We start from the raw sequence: 13,997 nt of genomic DNA, 5'->3' as shown, positions 1-13,997 counted from the left end.
GGCAGGACGTCATCAAGTGGAGACCTCCTTACAATTCATAACTCCCGGGGCCAACTCCAAACGCCTGGCAGGAGGGGCACCTGCCTCCTCGCCTAGCAGAGCTGCCGTGCAGGGTGCTCATGGCCCACCACCCTGTCCTCGGCAGGGGGGCTCCGGAGGGTCTGGCAGAAAGCTCCAGCCACGTGCTGTCTGGTTGCTAGTGCAGGAAAGGGAATTTTTAAAAGGAGGCAACCAATCCATGTGTTTCTCTCACATTGATGTTTCTCTCTGTTTTCCCCTTTCTCTTCCACTCTCTCTAAAAATCAATGGAAAAGTATCCTCAGGTGAGGATTAACAAAACCAAACAAAACAAAAAAAAGGAGAGTGGAATGACCCTGTCATTAGAATTGAAGCTACTTAGAGGAGGATTGCATATAGTCTTTGCTTAGGAAACGAGGCTTCTTTCGGTGTGTGCTGGCTACCATTTTATTCCGTGAGGTGGTGTTAGTGGTGTTACAGCCAAAGACCTGGAACTATACAAATCCTGTTCCTTCAACCCCTACTCCTCCCCATGGGGTTTCCTTGGGAGCTATAAATACACAGACCTTGGGCATGCAAGTGCCTCCTGTCATTAATCAGGCAACCTGGCTTGACCTGATTGGTGGAGGGAATGGGTGAGGCTCCATCCTCAACTCAAATCTCAGTGCTTCCACTACTTAGCTGCTAAGCTGTGAGGGACAGAGTCACAGTACTATATCCTATTTAATAAAGAGCTAATGTGCAAATGGTCGTCACACCCTTGTGCCGGGGCTGGGGGACCTGAGGCTGCACCCCCTGCCCTGCAGGGCTTGATGGGGGTGGGGCCGGCCGGGTCTGGGTCTCATGCGATTTCAAGGCGTGTGCCGGTTGGGCAAGGACTCGACTCTGGGCCCGCTGCATGCCCCAGACTCTGACAGGAGGGAGATTTTCATATACATTTTACTAATTTTCTTTCATTTCTGACACTTCTATTATAGAGAAAGGGCAAATAGCAATATTAAAATACTTCCTCTAATTAATTCCCTTTTAATGTGCACTAATTTCGTGCACCGAGCCACTAGTATATATAGGGATGAGAGAGAAAGTGCCAGAGATTTCTGCTTATGTCTGGAGCCAGGTGAAAGCAAGAGGCAGAGGGAACGTATTGGACTTGAACAAAGTGTAGTCTTTGCTTTGGCACATGAGTCTGCAGACTCACCCGGTGACAACAGTGCTTCTGAACAGAGGCAGAGGGAAGGGCAGAGGTCCTCCTTCCTGTGTATATGTACAGGCATTTCATGTCTGTTTCTCTCTGACAGCCACGTATCCCACACACTAGAGTCCCTGTTCTGCAAGTGACAATACCAAGGCTCTGAGAGCGTGCGTGAGTAGCCTGCATACACGTGAGTGGTGGAACGGGACTTAGACCCAGAGCTGTTGGGCACCATCGTCTGTGATCTAAGGGTCATTCTGTAATATTCCTATTGTCAGACTTGGTGCCAGAAACAGATCCGCAGGCCTCCATGTACTTGGCCTGTCGGCCCTCTTTCTAATTCTGTCCGGCGGGTGGAGTGGGAATTCTGTGCCAGGTGAGTTCTGACTGTGATGCTTTGCGTCTTTTGTGATCATTCCTGAGCATGGAGGCATCTGTTCTGCGGAGCCTTTGATGAGGCTGAATTTAGAAACAATTGAAGTGATTATCATATGAAAATTGTTTTAAAAAAAAGAAAGAAAGAAAAGAAAAATGACCTTAATTCCAGAATATCATCATTATTTCGAGGGCTTCTTTCTAATCAGCCTTCAAAGCCTGGTTAGAAATAAGTGTTAGAGAGCAAAGCAGTGGCTTTGACATTTTTCTAAAGGGATTGTAAAAGCACCAAGAGGCAAACCCAACCCCACCGCTGAGAAGATGCTGCCGCCAATGACCAGAAAAAGGCAAGCAAGGAAGGCTGTCCAGCCATTACACAGGCCGCAAGCACCTGAGCGGGGAGAGCGGCTCTGTGCTGACTACCTATTGGTGTTATTTTGTGTTTCATGTGTGATTTGGCATGATTTTGTAGGTTATTTTTGGTGGGCAGTCTAGGGATGCTTACAAATGTTTCTGTGCAAATTAATGGTAGATGCTTCTTTGCTTTACATCATTTCAGCTTATGAAAAGCTTCATGGGAATGCTCTGTTTTCAGATAGCAAAAACCTGCAATTGTATTGCACTGGGTAATTTACACAATACTTTCTCACACAGTACCTAATTGGATCCGTACCTTTTTTTATTATTATTATTGTTTAAAGTATTACAAAGAGTAGTACATGTGTCTCCTTTTCCTCCCATTGACCTCTCCTACCTCCTGGCACATGCCCTTGCACCCCCACCCCCACCCCCAGTGCCTGTGTCTATTGATTATCCTTATATGTATGCACACAAGTCCTTTGGTTGATCTCTTACCACCACCCCCAGCCCTCCCCTGCCTTCCCACTGTAGTTTGGCAGTCTGTTCAATGCTTCTTTGTCTCTGTATTTCTGTTCATCAGATTATGATGTTCATTATATTCCATAAATGAGTGAGCTCATGTGATATTTATCTTTCTCTGTTGCGTAATGCTCTCCAGTTCCATCCATGCTGTTGCAAATGGTAAAAAACCCTTCTTTTTTACAGCAGCATAGTATTGCATTGTGTAGATGTACCACAGTTTTCTAATCCACTGTGCAGACTGGTGCTGCCACTGTGGAAAACAGTACGGCATTTCCTCAAAAAACTAAAAATGGAACTGCCATTTGACCCAGTAATACCACTTCTAGGGATATATCCCAAGAAAACAGAAACACCCATCAGAAAGGATATATGCACCCCTATGTTCATAGCAGCACAATTTATAATAGCTAAGATTTGGAAACAGCCTAAATGGATCCACACCTTTTAAGGTATGATTGGCATGCCCATTTTACACATGCAGAACTGAGGCAGGACAGGTGAAATGACTTGCTCAGGGTCATTTAACTAGTAAGTGACAGAACAGGAACTCAAATTCAAACCTTTGACCTCAAAGTCCACATTCATTTCTTATCATCGTGCACCTCATTGCATGGCGGTGCTTCTGAGTTTCATCTTTACATCAGCGATCTGGAGCTTCTCTGAATTGTTTGCTCAATGACTTTCCCTCTCGGAACCTTAATTTCCTTACTGTAAAGTAGGGATAACTAGTGCAAAGGTTATTGTGTAAAGCTAAGTAAGGTCATGGGTGTGAATGTGCTTGTAAAACTGTGAAGTGTTAGACTAGTGCAATGGTCGGCAAACTCATTAGTCAACAGAGCCAAATATCAACAGTACAACGATTGAAATTTCTTTTGAGAGCCACATTTTTTAAACTTAAACTATATAGGTAGGTACATTGTTATTAACTTAATTAGGGTACTCCTAAGGCTTAGGAAGAACCACACTCAAGGGGCCAAAGAGCCGCAGTTTGCCGACCACAGGACTAGTGGGTCTTCATTTTCAACCCCCTTCCTTTCCTTAAACGTGATACTGAGCTGCGTGATGATAGCAGGTCCTTGGAGTCTGGTGCAGCTGGACTCAAAACTGGCTCCTCCCCTTGACTATCTGTCTGATCTCAGAGAAATTATTTAATCTCCCTAAACCTCAGTGCCCTCATCTGCCAAATGGGTGAATTGTACTTCCCTCACAGGGTTGCTACAGGGATGAAGTGAGATAATGTATGGAAAGCATTTAGCACATTGCGGGCGTGTGACCAGTAATGAAGTGGGAGTGATCATGGGGCCTGGGGACAGAGAGGCCCTGATGAGCTGGAGACATCAAGTAGCAGGTGATTGTGATAAATGCCAAATAGTGGGGGGAAGATCAGACTTGTGGAAGCACACCTACTCACTCACTCCCTTGTCATGTCACGTGGTAATGAAACCTTCCCTCCCACTTCCACAGCGACGGGTCTGCAGCTGTTCACGGTGGCCGTTGTGGCATTCCTCTGTGGGAAAGAAATTGTTACACGATTACACACCTCTGTCTCTGCAAAACAGAGAGTGGGTATCTGTGTGACAAACACAAGAAAAAATCTTTCCCCCAAAAAGAATTGTTTGACTGAGTCCTATCGAGAGAAAAGATGATAATTAGAAAGACAGCTGGGCTGTATGCCCTCGTTCAGCGTCTCCGATTTTGTATGTTGAAAGAAAATTTGAGTGTATCAGTGAGGCTGTGAGATGAAAAGAAAATATTTTGTTGACTGATTTCCTTACCCTGCATGTCAGTGACCAAGTCTCAAAGCTTATTTCTACATAATTGAAACTGTTTGCTAGAGCAGGACAATGGGTGAGCATCACAAGTCGGATTCCTGTGCATTTCAGGTCGTGAGAGATGAGCAGGTAAAATGGTGAGTGGAGATCATCGAAAGCAGAGCAATGAGTGATTCTGAATCAGTGGTGTGGCATTCATAATAGAGTGGGGAGATGTCCTCTTTTCTACGATTGCTACATTTTATTTTGCTCATTTAAGTCAGAGTCCTCAGCCCAGGTGCGGGGCCTGTCGGTGAGTTGCGACTGGGGTGGTATGGGTCCCCGGGCCTTGCCGGCGACGACCACTCGGGCCTCCTGGAGCCTTCAGCACTCTCACCCACCCACCCAGGTGCTGCCTGGGTAGTGTCGCCTTCCGCGTGTGCTGAGAGGCACACAGGGCCAGGCAGCACTGCCGTGTCCTGCTGCTGCCGTGGGAACACACGGTCAGTAGAAATTCTCACGGGTTATTTCCTGACTAAGCTTAGTCTTGACAGTGAAGGCAGGGGGTAGGTAAGCCAGAGGTGAGACCGGGTCCCTATCCCGCCTGAAACTCCAATCCTGAGTTTTTTAAAACTTGACAGGGAGAAACGTTTTGGGTTTGTTTTTTTTTTAAAGTGCTGCAAGCTGCATCTGTCTCGCTAGGGATGGAGACTTCCCTACCACGTTGGGGCTGTTTCCTTGACGATGAAAACCACACACTGTAAAGCCAGGATTCTCCTTGGAAACGGAAATGTCTACAATGCTCTAGTTCCAAGTTACATTTTTTTTGTTTTGTTTTGGGAAGAGGTGCTGTTGAGGGGTATCCAGCTGGCACGGCAGAGATGGGGTTCCAATCTAGGTCTGTATCCTGGGGGACGTTTTTCTTCCTCTTAGCCGCTGATCCTGACTATACCACCATCAAAAAAATAAATAAATAAATAAATAATCCTGAGGCTACTTTCAGTTTTCTAGGAAAAACAATATAAGAAGAAAACCAGTACTAATACCATTACTGGTAACCTTTGACCTGAGAAAAAAGAAAAATCTCAGCTCCCCAGATATTGTTAGGAGAAGGAAAACTCACTTAAAAGTCCACAGACATGAACTTTGGTTACAACCAACGGAACAATTGCCGACTAACACCAGTAGGTATAAATGTTCTAGTGCCTTCTGCTTAACAGAATTCTGGAAAGTGACACAGCAATGTCTCACCCTCCATGGTCCTTAGGAAATAGGCTCGACAGAATGGAGCCATGGTTTCTTAAGCATCTACCACATGCCGGCATCTTCCTCTGAGCCACAGAGAGAAGCAGCAATAAAACTCTGGAGATATGCTTACTGGTCGCTTGGAAAAGGAAGGACAGAGGGATGGAGAAAGTAACAACCTCCACCTGAACAGCAAGTAAGATTTCAGCAGGTAGAGAAGAAGAGAGGCGTCGTTCTAATGCTGACTAATGGGAGCCACTTCCCTGTTTACAATGGGTTTTATGTTTAGCTCTCATGAGCTTCATCCACTAGACCACTGTGAGGATGGGGGTGACAGTAAAAGTGCTGGGGCAGCCCTGGCAAGTGTGGCTCAGTTGGTTGAGCATCCTCCCATGCACCAAAGGGTTGCCAGTTTGATTCCCGGTCAGGGCCCATGCCCAGGTATCAGGTTTCGGGCTAGATCCCCAGTCGGAGGACGTGGGAGGCAGCTGATCAATGGTTCATTCTCACATCAATGTTTTTTCTTTCTCCCTCTCCCTTCCTCTCTCTCTAAGCATAAATATATATATATTTTAAAAGTGGTTGTGCAAGTTCAGGATAGAGTAAGGTATTTGGTGATTTCGATGAGTTTGGGGTGTGACCTTGAAGGGCCCTGGCTACCAGGCCATAGGGTTTAGCCTTTAATCTGCCATCAGCAAGGAACATGGAAGATCTCTGAGAAATAACATGGTATGATCAGATAGAGAGTCTTAAACTTGGAGAGCGGTTAATATTTCTGAGTGTAGGTGCGAGATAATGAAGGCCTAGAATAAGGAATGGTGGCAGTAATCTATACTAATAATAGAGGAATGTGCAAATTGTGTCCAGGATGCCGTCACAGTAATAGTAACGACCAAACAGCAGGCTGCATGGGATGACAAGGCTGGTAGGGGGGTTAGTGAGGGACGATCAAATGACTGAACAACAGGCTGTGTGGGGCAACCAGGCTGGTGGGGAGGGGGGCAGTTGGTGGTGACCAGGCCAGCAGGGGGGACAGTTGGGGGTGACCAAGCTGGCAGGAGGGGCAATTGGGGGAAACCAGGCTGGCAGGGGCAGTTGGGGGCAACCAGGCCAGCAGAGGGGGGCAGTTAGGGGCAACCAGGCTGGTGGTGGGGGGGGGACAGTTAGGAGTGATCAGGCAGGCAGGCAGGTGAGCAGTTAGGAGCCAGCGGTCCCAGATTGTGAGAGGGATGTCCAACTGCCAGTTTGGCCCGATCCCCAGGATCAGGCCTAAACCGGCAATTGGACATCCCCCAAGGGGTCCCAGATTGGAGAGGGTGCAGGCTGAGTTGAGGGGACCCCTGTGCATGAATTTCGTGCACCGGGCCTCTAGTTAGAAATAAAGTTGAGAGACAAGGATTCTCGTATGGTTATTTTTGTCTTTTTTTCCCCACTAATAAGTAGAATTTTGTTTTTCTTTTTCATAAAGTTCATTCCTTTTTTCACCTCTGACCTTCTTATGAAAAGCTGGTTAACAACAAACAAACAAACAATAAAACAACTAAGAACCATTTTTCCCCCAAGTAAGGAGGGGTTCAGTTAATTATTTATATCCCACATCTGTTGATGGCATCCAGTTTGTTCCTAACATACCATTCTTGTCCTGCCAGACCCTGGGAATGGGTTACAAGCCCTCCTTTTTGGGGCTGGATGGCTCATGGGTCATGGGGTTTCTTTGAGACGGTTCTGATTCTGCCCAGTCCCATGTAGCCCCACCCCACCCCCCAACCCAGCCTCAGGAGAGAAGACCAGAGAAAAAATACAATATCCTACTCTCCATCAGCTGCTTCTCTAACAGAACGAATTTGCTTAATTTCAGGTTAGAATAATGACTTCTGTGCAGGGAAAACTCAGCCAGGGTCTGGCAGGAGTCCTTTCTGGGTGCAAACACACAAATGCTTTAGCATCTGGCAGGTGACCCCAAGGAGGCAGTCAGACTCAGTTCCTTCCTTCTTTCCTTCCTTCCTTCCTTCCTTCCTTCCTTCCTTCCTTCCTTCCTTCCTTCTTTCCTTCCTTCTTTCCTTCCTTCCTTCCTTCCTTCCTTCCTTCCTTCCTTCCTTCCTTCCTTCTTTCCTTCCTTCCTTCCTTCCTTCCTTCCTTCCTTCCTTCCTTCCTTCCTTCCTTCTTTCCTTCCTTCCTTCCTTCCTTCCTTCCTTCCTTCCTTCCTTCCTTCCTTCCTTCCTTCCTTCCTCTGTCACTCTCTTGCTCTTGTTCTTTCTAATTCCCCATTAAAGCAAGGGGGAGAGTTCTCTCAAATCACCAAGGCTCATCTTGTAAACAACCCACTAAACTAAACCCTATCTCGTTCAGATTAACAGTCGATATTTATTGACCACCTGCTAGATGCCAGACACAATATTGAACTCCTCCCATTCATTGGGATCCCTTTTTCTCACTTAGTCCTTCCAACAGCCCTATGAGAAAGGTATTATTATGCCAATGTTACTGTAGAAGAATGAGACAGAGGGTCAAATGACATTCCCAAGGTCACATAACACGGTATATAATAAGAACTTCAACTTAGTTCTTCTGCTACCAAGACCAATTCTCTTTCCACAGTCTTTCCCTGGAGGACACAAAAGGTGCAAGAGGTTAAAAGAAATAACTTGATAGTCTCTTCTTGTTAGCCAGTTAGTGGACTTCTACTGTACACACAGCTGATGAACAAACACGAATATTTCAGCCACATTGGCCAGGATAGGGACTGATCGCTCAATACATTCCCACAGAAGCAGCCATTCCAACTCCCAGAGTGACTGAGCCCAAGATAAGGAGGGTGTGGGAGTGGGGAGGGTGTCCCGATCCTGCTCCCCTGGGACCACAAGTGACGTGGCTTTGTCATGGCCATCAGCTTCTCTAAGCGCCTCATCCTTGGAATAAAGCAAAGATGTAATATCCCTCTTCCAACTGTACAGTGAAATTATGAGAATAAAATGTTATTGAAAATGCTCTGAGCTGCCACCAGAGCCAGATTCCCTTCTCCCCCTATCCTGTGTAGGAGACTATTTTTATAAGCATAGTCATTCCAAGCCAGGAAACAGTAGATGTTAAACACATGTTTGCTGAGTAAATAAAAAAATGATGAACTATTCTTAGACTGTATGGAGGGGCTTGGATCAATTAACTGAATGCATTTGTGGCCCCTAGAGGATGTCTAAAAATGGGGACTTGAGCTGCTCATGTACCTCTGGCTGCTAGTTCAGTGAGGAGGCCTGGATGCCCACAGCTGATCTATTTGCCCTTCTCAGTCTGTGACAGCTCACTGTTCTGCTTTAGGGTTTTATCGTAACCCAAAGTGATAATTCCTGTCTTTTCAATAAGAGAATATTTAGTACCTTTAGCTAAACAGACACATATTGCAATTGGATTTTCACAGGAGTCAGCCAACTTAGGTAGGGTCTCAGCCTGTGGCTGCCCTGGGAGACTGTGGAGGGCCCCAGTACCCCCAGTCTTTCCCTCCCTGCAGCCAGCACCGACCTGGCATCTGTCCCCGACGCCCAGACAAGCGCGTATGCAGTGGTCTGATGGCCAGGAGTTCTGATAGCGGGGGGACACGTGCTCCTCATCTGGAGCCCTGACTTGAGACCTCCAATGATTTCTTCCTTTGGGACAGCTTTGTCGTTTCTACAGATCCGGAAGGTGGCCATTTGGTATGGCCCTGTGTGCTCACTTAGGGATAGTGTGAGCATGCGATTGATATCAGTTCACCTCCAGTTGCTGGCACTGTGGGAGGATTTGGTGGGGGAGTCAGCCATCAGGTAGACTTGAAGTAGCAGCGAGAGGTGTGGGCATGAAAGTTCAGGAGGAGTGGAGGCTGAGAAGGGAGAGGGGGGCATTTGTGTGCTGACAATAGTTGCACTCATAAAAGAGCAAGGTGGGTGCGCCCTCCTAGGTGCAAGAGGGAGCAAATGGCAAGCTTGCAGGTGTATATGCCTGTGGCACAGGCAGGCCAGAGGGGATGGGGTGGAATTCCAAATCCAATTTCAATTCCAGTTCAATACTAATCTTAGCTGGTGTGCAAACTCTTGAAAAATGCATGGTTAGGATGTAAAGGCGCAAGAGGAAAATGGCTTTTTGGAGAATTTATAAGGGAGGGTCTGGAGACCATAACAATAATCTCTTTGCTATAAATACTCCCCAAAGAATCTGGGAGCCAGGATTGAACTGAATGCCAAGGGAACAAAAGAAAAGTAGAAGCAACCTGGTGTCCAACAAGGGAGAGTCATTAAGTACATTTCAAGCAATGGAATATGAAAGGGCTGTAAGCCTCATGTTACCAGTTACCTACCCAATGCAGTGCTTGGCACTACGTCCGTGCTCAATACTGTTTGTTGAATCAATGAAAATCCTGCAATTTAAAATGATGAGACACATCCATAGGTAGAACACCCACAGTATACTTTCAAGTGAAATGAAGATTACAGAATAGTGTAGTATGATCCCATTTATGGTCAGAGTGAACAAATTTCGTATCTCTGCATTTAGATGTCTAAGAAGATGTAGACAAAGAAAACTATTAATAGTGCTTATCTTCTGTGGAGTGCTGTTGGATCAGAGCAAGAGTGTTCATGTTCTAATTTCCACATCCTCTTGTTACTTACACTTTTTGCAATAATGATGCAATGCTTTGGTAATCAACAAAACCAAAAATGATATTTCCATTTTGAGGGGAGAGGCAAAGGGCGGTTGTTAGATAATATTCTATTCAGATTCTTAACAGAAATATATGTTCTGTGGGCAGTTATGTGGTTGCACTTTATTTTTATGAAAAATAAAACATTGGAAAGCAGACCAACACCAGGCCCCTTGCACACTGAAATGCAGGTTCTGGAGACAAGGCCCCAGGTGAGCCCTGCTCACCTGAGAAGAGCAGGTGGGTTTCCTGGGCTTTATCTCAGCACGGGGGAGGCGGAAGGACTTGTTTCCCCTGAGCCTCCTGCTCACTATGTATTTTGTACCAGTTCAGTTCTCATCTCAAACTCTGTCACCTCTCTGCCAGGTGTGTGACCCAGCGTCACAGGTGTGCCACTCACTCTGGAGGTGTCGGTCCCCATTCTCACTGGGAAGAAGGCCTCCCTGCAAGCAGTGGCTTCGTGACAAACCTCTGGCAGTCCCAGCAAAGCCATTTTGTGATCCAGTTGAGGTTGTGGGAAATATAGGTCTGGTTTCCTTATAACGTTTGTTCTTACCAGAGGCTTTGGTCAAGATAAAATTCAGCAAGGGATTGTTATATAACTTCACTTGTCCCTCTTTAATATTTTAATTTTTCCCTTCAGGCACCGCTGTGTTTTATGTCTTAATTTGCCCATTATATATAAATATGTCAGTTCATATATATGGCTTCCTTTCAAACTTCCACTGAGGGGCAAGTTCCATTGAAGAGAAATTTCTGAAGCAGTGTGATCTTCAGACTTTTGTTTAGTCTCCCCACCCACCCACCAGTGAGAATCAAAGATAAATGACCTAGAAATAAAGTTGCCGGATTTTAGCCACCTGTAAAATAAATTCAGATGGTTAAAGGACCTGAGGTCTAAGTCATTATAAATGAATGCTTGCTCCCATCCATCTATAACTCATCATTTCTTCCCTACATTTTAGGAACTTTTTTCTAGGTATGTTTTCATAATTTAGACATTCCATTGGTTGAAAATTAGAGGACAAGGTTACATGCCCCAAACAGGCAAACATTTTTAACTGGAGGCCCAATGCACAAAATTTGTGCAAGGGGCTCGGCCCTCGCAGCCCTGGCTTCGTTGAGAAGGTCATCCGGAAGGACGTCCAGAAGGTCATTCGGCTGTCTGGTCTAATTAGCATACTACACTTTTATTATTAAAGATTGTCCTGATCTCTTCCTTAAACCACTGTGGGTTTTGTGTTCTTTGTTGTAGCTGAGCTTGACTTTAGCTGCTCGCATCTTGTAAATTCCATTTTAGGAGACCTCAGAGCAGATGGCACTGAGATTTTTCCTAACCAGGGTGTCCAGGATGAGCTGTGGACTTTTCCCTGGAGAACCTAACGCTGGGCCCTTAGGAGTTAACTCCCAGAGTTTTTCGAACCTGATGAGGAACTGCAGGAATGAAATGCTGCGATCTTTCTCTCCACAGAGACAAAAAGAACAACGAAGAAGGGCGCACACGCATTCTTCAGGCTGCCCGCCAGTCGCCATTTCCTTTCCCTGTGGCATCACTTTTAGGAGCTGTGCTTTTTTTTCTTCATCTTAAATAGAAAGTTAACTTCATATTTTAGATTCCTGGTCATGGTTCTCTGTTGGTGGTTTGATGTCTTCTCTTTTTGTATATTTTCCTTTTTCATCTGTGGTCAATATTAACCCCAGATTTATTGTTTGGGAGACTGGATGTGACCCAAAATAGGCTGGGCAGTTCCACATTACCCTTGTCAGAGTGAGTTACTGAATAACAGAATGCGGATGGCAACAGAATCGATGTGCATTGCACTTAAAGGTAGCACAGATTCAGCAAAAATTAACAGATATATGTTATATATACTACATACATCAATGATGGTGAACCTTTTGAGCTCGGCGTGTCAGCATTTTGAAAAGCCCTAACTTAACTCTGGTGCCGTGTCACATATAGAAATTTTTGATATTTGCAACCATAGTAAAACAAAGACTTATATTTTTGATATTTATTTTATATATTTAAATGCCATTTAACAAAGAAAAATCAACCAAAAAAATGAGTTCGCCTGTCACCTCTGACACGCATGCCATAGGTTCACCATCACTGACATGCATTATATGGGATGTACATTAGGCATCTCAGAATTAACATGTGCACAACTAAGCACAGATACCCATGCCCTGCCTCACCCATATGCCCCGCTTCTCCTGCCCTTTTCCCATTTCAGCAAGTTTCAACTTCACCCTGATAGTCGCTTAGGGCAACACCTTGGAGTTAAGCTGGACTGCTCCCTTTTTTCGCACCCTACATTATCCAATTCTGTTAACTCCTAAAAGATTTGTCCAATTGTCACCTCCTCTGCCACTACCACCGGCTCCAGCGACCCTCATCTCTTGCCTGGATCGCTGCAGTGGCCGCCAAGCTGGTCTCCCCACCTCTGCCCTCACCCTTCCTTAGCTTACTCTCAGCACCTGGTAGAATATAAATCACTCCTATCACCTCTCTGCTAGAGTCGTGCAGGGACTCCGTCTCACTCAGAGTGGAAGCCCAAGTCCTTCCGGTCACTCCAGGTCTCACGTCATCTGGCTCTTGTCACGATTCTGATCTCACCTCCTTCACTTTCTCCTGCCCTCCCCTCCCCCATATCCTGGAGCATGCTAAGCATGTTCCTCTTGTAGACCCTTCTCGTTTGCTGTTTTCTCTGCCTGGAATAGTTTTTCCCTGATATCTCCATGGCTACCACCTTCACTTCCTCTGGCCTTTTTCAAATATCACTTTCTTAGTGGGGCCTTCCCTGGCTTCTTATTTAAAACTAGAGGCCCAATGCATGAAATTTGTGCCCGGGTACGGTCCCTAGGTCTGGCCTGCGATCAGAGCCATCTTCCCCGGCTGCTGGCAGCCGGCCTCACCCCCTGCCGCCACCTACCCCCGGCTCCCCATTCGCATCAGGCGATCAGAGCCCACTGACCCAGGGGAGGGACCAAGAGGTCGGCCATTCTCCCCGCTCAGGTGTGGGGTGACCGGCGGGGCGAGGGCCTTGGCCTGGCACCACCTGGGTCCCTCACCATCCACCCCCAGCTTCCCATTTGCCATCGGGCGATGGGAGCCTGCCGGCCGGGGAAAGAACCAAGAGGTGGTCAGCGTGCCTCATAGTGACTGGTCGAGCGGTCGTTCTGGTCGTTCCACCTTAGGGTCAATTTGCATATTGCCCTTTTATTATGTAACTAGAGGCCTGTTGCACGAAAAGATTTGTGCAATAGGCTTTCCCTTCCCCTGGCTGCCGGCACCGGTTTTCCTCCGGCACCCGGGACCCAGGCCTTCGCTCCAGCCGGAGCCGCCTTCAAGCCTTTGCTTCCCTGCCCAGCCGCCCTGGGCCGGGTCGCACACGGGGCACCCGGGCAGGCCTTCAGATCGCTGCTGCCCCACCCGGCCACCCCGGGTCGGGTCGCACACAGTATGCCCACCACCCCAGGTCGCAGATAGCAGGCCAGGATGGCGGCAGGGCAGGCAGGATGGCGCTGTCCCGCCCCACCACCCCAGATGGCAAATAGCAGGCCCACATGGCGGCGGGATGGCGTTGTCCCACCCTGCCTGCAGTATGCAAATTAGCCATCATCTTTGTTGGTGGTTAATTTGCATATTGCGCTGATTAGCCGATGGGAGGCATAGCAAAGGTACAGTCAATTACCATGTTTGTCTATTATTAGATAGGATAAACAACCATCCACCCACCTTGGTATTCCCTGACCCCCTTTCTTCTTCACTTTTCTCTGTGGCACACCTCCATCTAGCATTCCACTTATTTATCCAATTTATTGTATGTCTCCTGCACTAACTCCATGAGAACAGGGT

At 46.7% G+C, this 13,997-nt stretch overlaps 1 protein-coding gene and 1 non-coding gene across 8 annotated transcripts in view; both read left to right on the top strand.

Annotated features, from left to right (window-relative positions):
• The window catches only part of NCALD (neurocalcin delta), a 291,656-nt gene that overhangs the window by 255,788 nt on the left and 21,871 nt on the right, over positions 1-13,997 (top strand). The window lies entirely within an intron of this gene.
• Positions 3,924-4,054, top strand: LOC118671032. Its single transcript, XR_004972565.1, has one exon. It is a non-coding gene; the product is annotated as a small nucleolar RNA SNORA41 (small nucleolar RNA).

Source organism: Myotis myotis, unplaced genomic scaffold, assembly GCF_014108235.1.
Source record: "Myotis myotis isolate mMyoMyo1 unplaced genomic scaffold, mMyoMyo1.p scaffold_m19_p_16, whole genome shotgun sequence".
Taxonomy (NCBI): Eukaryota; Metazoa; Chordata; class Mammalia; order Chiroptera; family Vespertilionidae; genus Myotis; species Myotis myotis.
Note: the sequence above shows the minus strand (reverse complement) of the source record. Positions and strands in the feature narration are given on the sequence as shown.